Source organism: Caretta caretta, chromosome 7 (genome assembly GCF_965140235.1).
Source record: "Caretta caretta isolate rCarCar2 chromosome 7, rCarCar1.hap1, whole genome shotgun sequence".
Lineage (NCBI taxonomy): Eukaryota > Metazoa > Chordata > Testudines > Cheloniidae > Caretta > Caretta caretta.
The window spans coordinates 122,643,730-122,651,325 of record NC_134212.1 but is presented as its reverse complement, the minus strand read 5'-3'; positions in this window follow the sequence as shown (position 1 = coordinate 122,651,325).

Below are 7,596 nucleotides of genomic sequence, written 5' to 3'. Positions count from 1 at the left end.
AATACTGACACATTAGCTCTCCTCCTCAAACTTACTGGCCTTAGATTTTTTTTATTAATAAATTTAGCTTCCCTTATCAATTGTCTGCATTTTATGACTGCTAATTTAGCCATTTTTATAAAGTACCTCCTTTTTTCATTGATTTAATTTTTTTTTTTATTGCTGCTTTCACTTCCCATCTTAACTAGGGTGTGGTTTTTTTAACCAACTAAAGACATTTTTTTTCTTGATTGAGGAACTGTGGGGTTTTGGGGCATCTGATAATCTTTCTTACACAACTCCTAGTTATTAGTTTTATCTGCCCTATAGCTTGATACTGCATCCCTCGCCACCAGTTTATTTCCAAAATCTTGGCCGCTGTATGTGGCTTAAAAGCACAAACACTCAATGCTCATTGGAAACATCTACTTTTATTATTGGCTTCCCCCCCACACAGCCCCTCAGTGCAGATATGGGATGGGAGCAAGGAATTTTGTTAACAGTAGCGACTAAGAGTGGGGGAAATGAGGAATCCTCTGCAATCCCTGGCTATTTCATCCCCCTTCCCCCTTTTCTCTTTACCTTGTCTAGGGAAAGATATTAACATATTACTGATAATGATCTTTAGACCCTTCACAACTAATTTGATTAGTTTAACCCATAGAGTTCTCAAGCCTTGGCATCACATGCCCCAGGGTTGGGACCACCCTACCTCACTTTCTGGCTAGCTCAGGGGTCACGTCTTACCTCTATGGGAGGGGACTAATGGGGCCCTTTCCTGTCGTAACATGGGGTCGTGACCTGGCAATTGGCCCAAGCCATTCCCAGCCCCAGGGCAGGAAGCCTGGCTGAGCTGACTCCATCCTGCACCAGCCCTGGGGGACCTATCAAGTGTCTCCAGTCCTGCAGTGGCCACAGTCCTCATCCACATTCAAGCGTCCATCCATGCTAGGAAATGGACCGCTGGCGGACAGCTGCCTCTGCCCCATCCCCTCACTGCCCTGGATGCTAGCTCTTAACGCCTGGGGAGGGGAGGGCCCATTGATGACAACCATTGTCTTAGCATAGATGGGGGTCTTGCCCGTTCGTAGGCATCCTGTGGAAGGTTGTGCCGTAGCCTCATAGATCCCTCAGCATTTGCACGTGTTCCCTGATGGGCCGCTTAAGTGCTGGCTTTGGATACGGGCAGGTTCGCAGCTGGCACTGCCCTGGCGGGAGGTCCGATGCCGACGGAGGAATCCCACCCCAACACCTGGGTGAATTAGAGGGCTTCTCCTCCCCTCCCTGGGTGAAAAGTTCCCTTTCTCTGAGTCAGTCTAAGCTGCCTGCTGCCTTCCCGAGGGGCTCCTCTGGCCGGAGACAGCCACCTCTGGGCAGCGAATTTAATTAAGGTTTCTAACAAAGGAGTCTGAGATCCCCTCCTGGCTCTGATCTTCATTAGGAGCTGGTTCGTTGCTAACGGACACCCTTCTAATTAATAATGGCTCAGAGCAGCTGCCAAGCTGGGATGGGGAGGTCCTTCTCCTCCCCCCCCAAACCCCTTCCCCCACCATGTGGCTTGTTTTTTTTAAATCAGCAAAATAAATATTCCTATCTATGGAATGTAAATAACAAGGGGCTGGGATAAGCCACCTATGGGGCGGAATTAAGAGTCGGCTCCCTGGGGCGCAGTGTCCTTTATTAGAACCGAGGGGAGCTAGCCGCTTCCCCCATTTCCATGGCAGAAAACCCTCCACCAGCTGAGGCCTGCTCTGAACCACCCCTCGCGCTCTGGGGCTGCCCCACTGAAGCATGGGAGACAGCAGGGAGCAGAGGAGGAGAAGAGGGAACTTGATTGAGTGGCAAACTGACTCGCCGGCCCTTTATTCCCTGCCCCATAGGGACAGCTGAGGCCTGAATGACAAGGGCTGTTTGCTGGGAGGGAGCTCAGTGGGGCAGGCATCCCCCATGCTGCTCCTGCATCCCCCCTGCTCCACGCTTATCCTCCTGGCGTGGGAAAAGGGAATGGCCAGCAGTTCTACACCAGCCTCCCAGCCCTGCGCACAGGGATCCCCTGGGCTTGCAGCTCCTCTCTTGCGGGGAGGCCAGAATCCGGCCGCGCAACTGCCCAGCGACACTACAGTCAGGCTGCCCCAGCCCACCGTCAGGGAGGGGGCAGGCCAGGCCAAGCCCCGCCCATGTCAGTGACCGGGAGGTGAGCAGTCGTGCCTCATGGGGGGAGCAGGAGTCAGGCCTAGTAGTTAGAGCAGGAGTCAGTAGCCGGAAATCTGAGCCCAGGGTCAGAGGCCGGGTGCCAGAGCTGGAGTCAGAAATCCGAGGAGTTAGGCAGGGCTGGGAACAAGCAGATCCAGGCGCTATCGTGGCTGATGAGCCGGGCTGCTGACCTTGCAACCAGGCAGCCAGCTGCAGGCCAGCTGTGTTCTGCTTGTTAGGCTGCCCAGAGCCTGGCTCTGCCGCAAGCCCTGCTTCCCGACGCCCTGCATGGAAGGAAGTGTCCGCAGAGGAACTGCTGCAAACGAGTTTGGCTGGGGTGATCTCTACTGCCCTTTGGGCCCTGTCCGAGGAGCACTGGGCCGATAACTAACCCAGTTTAACCCCGCGCAGGTTGGTGGGTAGAAGCGAAGAGTCCCGCTTCCCTGGCCGCAACAGGACCTGCCCCCGGAGCACTTTGTGCCACCGGAAATGCTTCCTGAGCTCCAGAAAATGGTTTGTCTCCTGCAGGACAGGGAAAAATCAAAGCAGCCTCCCAGAGCCCGAGAGGAATAGAGCAAGTGGCTCGTGAGGTCGTGCCATGCATGGGAGCGTCTAGCAGCGGAACTGCAAACCTCGCAGAGGGAAGCTGTGTTTCCCCCTCTCTTGCTTTTCTTTCCTCTCCCTCCTGGTGCATTTGTCTTTGCTCTGGTCTATGCTACAAACGTCTGTATAATGACCTCGCTCAGGGTCACCGACAGCCCCCGGCGTAGAGAGCCCTGTGCTGGCAGGAGAGTGTCTCCCGTGGACGTAGCTACCAGCTCTCGCGGAGGTGGAGTCCCTACCCTGAGACAGAATCAGACTTTAACAGCAGAACCTGAGATGGCTTTGAAAAGACTCCCAAGCCAGGGCCTTTTCCCCGTTTTGGGACGGGACATGATTAACACAGTTAACATGATTTCTAACAATTTAAACCTTTTGACTATTCCCTTGGTATCAGGACCCCAGCTGGCCGCACGTCACTGCTAATGATGTGGAAGGGGAAAAGTAACTTTAAAATGATCCCCCATGAGATCCTGTCTGTCTAAAGCAGTGGCTCTCAAACTGTGGGTTGGGACCCCAAAGTGGGTCGTGACCCTGTTTTAATGGGGTCACCAGGGCTGGTTTAGACTTGCTGGGGCCCGGGGCTGAAGTCAAGTCCGAGGGCTTCAGCTAGGGGTGGCAGGGCTCTGGTTACAGGCTCCCCCTGCCCAGGGTGGCGAGGCTGGGGCTGGCTGGAGCAGGCTCAGGCTTTGGTCCCCCCTCCTGGGGTCGTGCAGTCATTTTTATTGTCAGAAGGGGGTCGTGGTGCAATGAAGTTTGAGAACCTCTGGTGTAAGGTTTCTGCAGCCCCCTATTGTTGTAGAATCTGTGCACCGTCCATATCAAATCAGCAGCAATAGCAAAGACCCTGGTGCATTAGGATGGATGTGCGAAGTCTGTGATGTGGCTGACAAAATCCAAGAGGCCTGACTTTGCTGGTATGGACACGTGCAGAGGACGGGGGGAGGGATAGCTCAGTGATTTGAGCATTGGCCTGCTAAACCCAGGGTTGTGAGTTCAATCCTTGAGGGGGCCGTTTAGGGGTCTGGGGCAAAAATTGGGGACTGGTCCTGCTTTGAGCAGGGGGTTGGACTAGATGACCCCCTGAGGTCCCTTCCAACCTTGATATTCTATGATTCTATGAACAAAGAGGTCCTGGTGAAGATAGCATGGCAAGAGAGTGGTGTTAGGAAAGAGACCCCGTGGAAAGCAGAGGAAGTGGTGGATGGATTGCATCAAAGAGGATGGCAAACAGGTTGTCTTATTTCCACCTCAGACAAAGATAGCGGACGCTTGCATGAGGACCCCACCCCAGATGATGGGATGAGAAGCCTATCCAAGTCCCTAGTGGACTTGGTGCAGTCTCTGGCTCTTCTCCTGTTGGGATAGGGTGGGGATGGTTGGTAGATTTGTTTGTTTCACTTTTGGGGAGGAGGGTGCCCGTGTTGAGTGTCATTCTTGCTATGTGGGAAGGCAACTAATTAGGGTCAGGCTCTGAATATGCTTGATCTCCTCTGGAAGGTCCCATACTTGGGGCCCCTTGACGGAAAATGCTTTGTCCCCAGCTCTCACCCGCTTCGTCCTGGGCTTTGAGATCTGCACTGTCCCTGAGGAGCCCAGCTGTTGTCCTAGTTCAGAGATCAAAATTCGATCTTGGACGTAACTGGGGTTTAATCCATGAACTGCTTTGACATTTAGGACTAAGGCCTTGAACTGGCATCAGAAAGTGACTGGGCGGGACTTGGGCACAAGCCTGATGTGCTTACAGCAGCCTAGATCATGGCAGAGGCAGGCGGCCGCCTTCTGTACCACCTGGAGCCTGAGGTACTTGGCTTCAGAAACCGTGAGTGACGGCAATCCAGCCTGATGAATGCAGCCAGGTCCTCAACTTATTGGAGCTTATTAGCCCCTTTGCCTGCTAGATCGAAGAGGCCTCTGTTATCAAATTTCTGTTCCCCAGGTAGTTACCTATAGACTGTGGTCAGGTCACCCCTTTATCTTTTCTTTGACAAGCTAACCAGGTAGACTGAAAGAGCTCAGTCACCGAAAGGCAGGTTTTCCAGTCCTTTAATCATTCTTGTGGCTCTTCTCCGATTTATCAACTCCCCGTCTTGCATTGTGGACTGGACATAGGCTTCCAGTAATGCAACCTCTTATAAAAGCGTTCCCTCAACGCTCGGCGCCCCTGCTGGACAGGCCTGGTATTGCAGCACTCCCTTCTAGAGCGCCCCCTGCCAACGGTTCTTCCGGCGCTCGGTAACTCAGCCTCCGGCCGGGTCACTCTCTTCAGTCCAGGTCTCTCGGGGTCACAATCGTCCAAACTAAAAGTTCCCAAAATGTCTGAATAGAAACAAAATCCTTCCACCCTCACTAGAGCCGTTCCTCAGCCTGTCTTCAGGGCTCCTCCCAAAGCCCCCTGGCTGGGCTCGATAACCCTTCCGATGGGCTTGGCTGCCCCCTTCCCTGGGCCAGGAGGGGAACCCAGTCGTACCCTCCATCTGGGTGCCGGCCCCGAGCCCTGCACGGCACAGCTAGGTCTGCTGCTTCACCTGTGCTCCGATTTGCCCTGGGCCACTCCCTACCTCGAGGCTTTTTATGTTCCCCTCTGGATCGCCCAGGCTCTTCGCTGTTTAGTCGGGGTCTCTCCCAGGCCTCCCTGCCCTGAGCTTCTTGCCCGGCTCTCCCACCGCTCAGGCCAGAGAGGAACACGGGGCCCACTGTTGTGCGGAGCCATCTACGCCTGCTGTGGCTTGTAGGTGAGCTGGATGTGCCATGACGAGAATGATGAAAATACAGCCGGGCCCAAAGCGTGCCATGCTTCCCCCAAACCCTGAGCCCTGTAGAATTCTGGACCGAATTCACGGATGGGGACGCCAGCTGATGTTAACAGGCAATAAATCTAGACCTGTTACTGCAGGGATGGGGGAAGGTACTAAAATCTGATTAGAATCATAGAATCATAGAATATCAGGGTTGGAAGGGACCCCAGAAGGTCATCTAGTCCAACCCCCTGCTCGAAGCAGGACCAATTCCCAGTTAAATCATCCCAGCCAGGGTTTTGTCAAGCCTGACCTTAAAAACCTCTAAGGAAGGAGATTCTACCACCTCCCTAGGTAACGCATTCCAGTGTTTCACCACCCTCTTGGTGAAAAAGTTTTTCCTAATATCCAATCTAAACCTCCCCCACTGCAACTTGAGACCATTACTCCTCGTTCTGTCATCTGCTACCATTGAGAACAGTCTAGAGCCATCCTCTTTGGAACCCCCTTTCAGGTAGTTGAAAGCAGCTATCAAATCCCCCCTCATTCTTCTCTTCTGCAGGCTAAACAATCCCAGCTGAATGGTGTTACTGTGGACAGGACCAGTCCCCTCCCTCTGCCTCAGTTTCCCCCTGTAAAAGAGGGATGTTGCGAGGCTTAATCCCCTAATGTCCATCAAGTGCTCTGAGATGCTTGGATGGAAGGGCAGAAGAGGTGGTCGGACTGGCTCTGTGGCGTCATGGGGCCACACGCCAGCCCTCGGCGCAGGACAGGTGATGGGTTGCTCAGCCCCGGGGGCTGAGGCCTTGCTGGGGCTGCTGAGCAGTGTGTGTGCTGTGCTTTTCTTACTGTCTTTCTGGAGGGGCCTGCGTCAGGGTCTGCCTGGTCGGCGGCTCAGCGCTCAGGAATGCCTCCCGGCCTCTGCAGGAGCTGATGCATTAACACCCTGAACTCCTGCGGGGCTCTGAGTCATGCCACGGTAACAGGAGATGCAGAGTCACCCAGCTGGGAACAGGGCAGCACTCCTTCCCCACCCTGGCGCTGGTGCCAAAGGAGGGCCCCTTCCAGTTTCTCAGCCGCTCTCCCAGCCCACAGGGCGGAGGGATGGCAGTGAGCCATCTCCCTTCTCCGTCTGGCCCCAGGCTATGGGATTTTCTGCGCCGCTCTGAGATTGCCTTGGAAAGAACGGAAGGGGGCTGGCCAGGGGATAGGGAGCGTTTCCCCTGCAGGCTGCCAGTTCACAGCCCAGAGCCAGAGTGTGATGGTGGTTCGGTGACTGAGGACCTTTCGCGGCTGGCGCAAACCAGCCCCTTTGTTGGCAGCCTCAGCATGGATTTGAATAGGCCACGGAGACCGACTCCTCCCAGATCCGATCCATGGCCCCTCCGGCCCAGGGCTGCGGCGAGCATGGCTTGTCCTGACGTTGTTCCTCCTCTAAGGTTATTCCAGAGTTCCTGAGGTCTCCAGGGTGCCCTTCACCAGAGATGGACTTCTGACACTAACGAACCAGCTGAGCTGGTTTCCTGGTCCCCCTGTAGTGATCCAAGTGTCGGTTTCAAGATCGCCGGCCTCAGGAGACAACTAGCTCTTTGCTTCTAGAGAAACTGATTTGATGTAGGCCCTATGTAAACGTCAGAGTTTGTTTGGGTTTAAATGCTCATGACAAGATTGTGGAGCGACTTAGGAGGTCGAGCTCTGGGCTTAGTTTGGCTTCATTATTCGTTTCCGGCAGTGCCCGCAATGTGCCGGGTGCTGCACAAACCAAAGGAAGGCACAGTTCCCTGCCCCAAAGAGCTTACCGTCTGATGTGTGCTTCGGAGTCCCCTGGGAAGAGCCTCTTTCAAGTCCCTCTCCCCAGCTCTGATTCACTGATGCCACAAGGCTCGCCGATCGTACCTCCGAGCTTTGGGACTTGGTGGGGGAAGGGAGTCCTCCGTCCCGTCACTCAGCACGATCCCTCAGCTGGCTGGTGAGCGGAACAACCATGGCTCCAAACGCGGATACCCACCCAGTCCATGGCAAGATGGTGACAGTCACGGGAAACCGGGGGTGGGGGTGGGGAATTGTGGAGGTGGGGGGAGGTGGC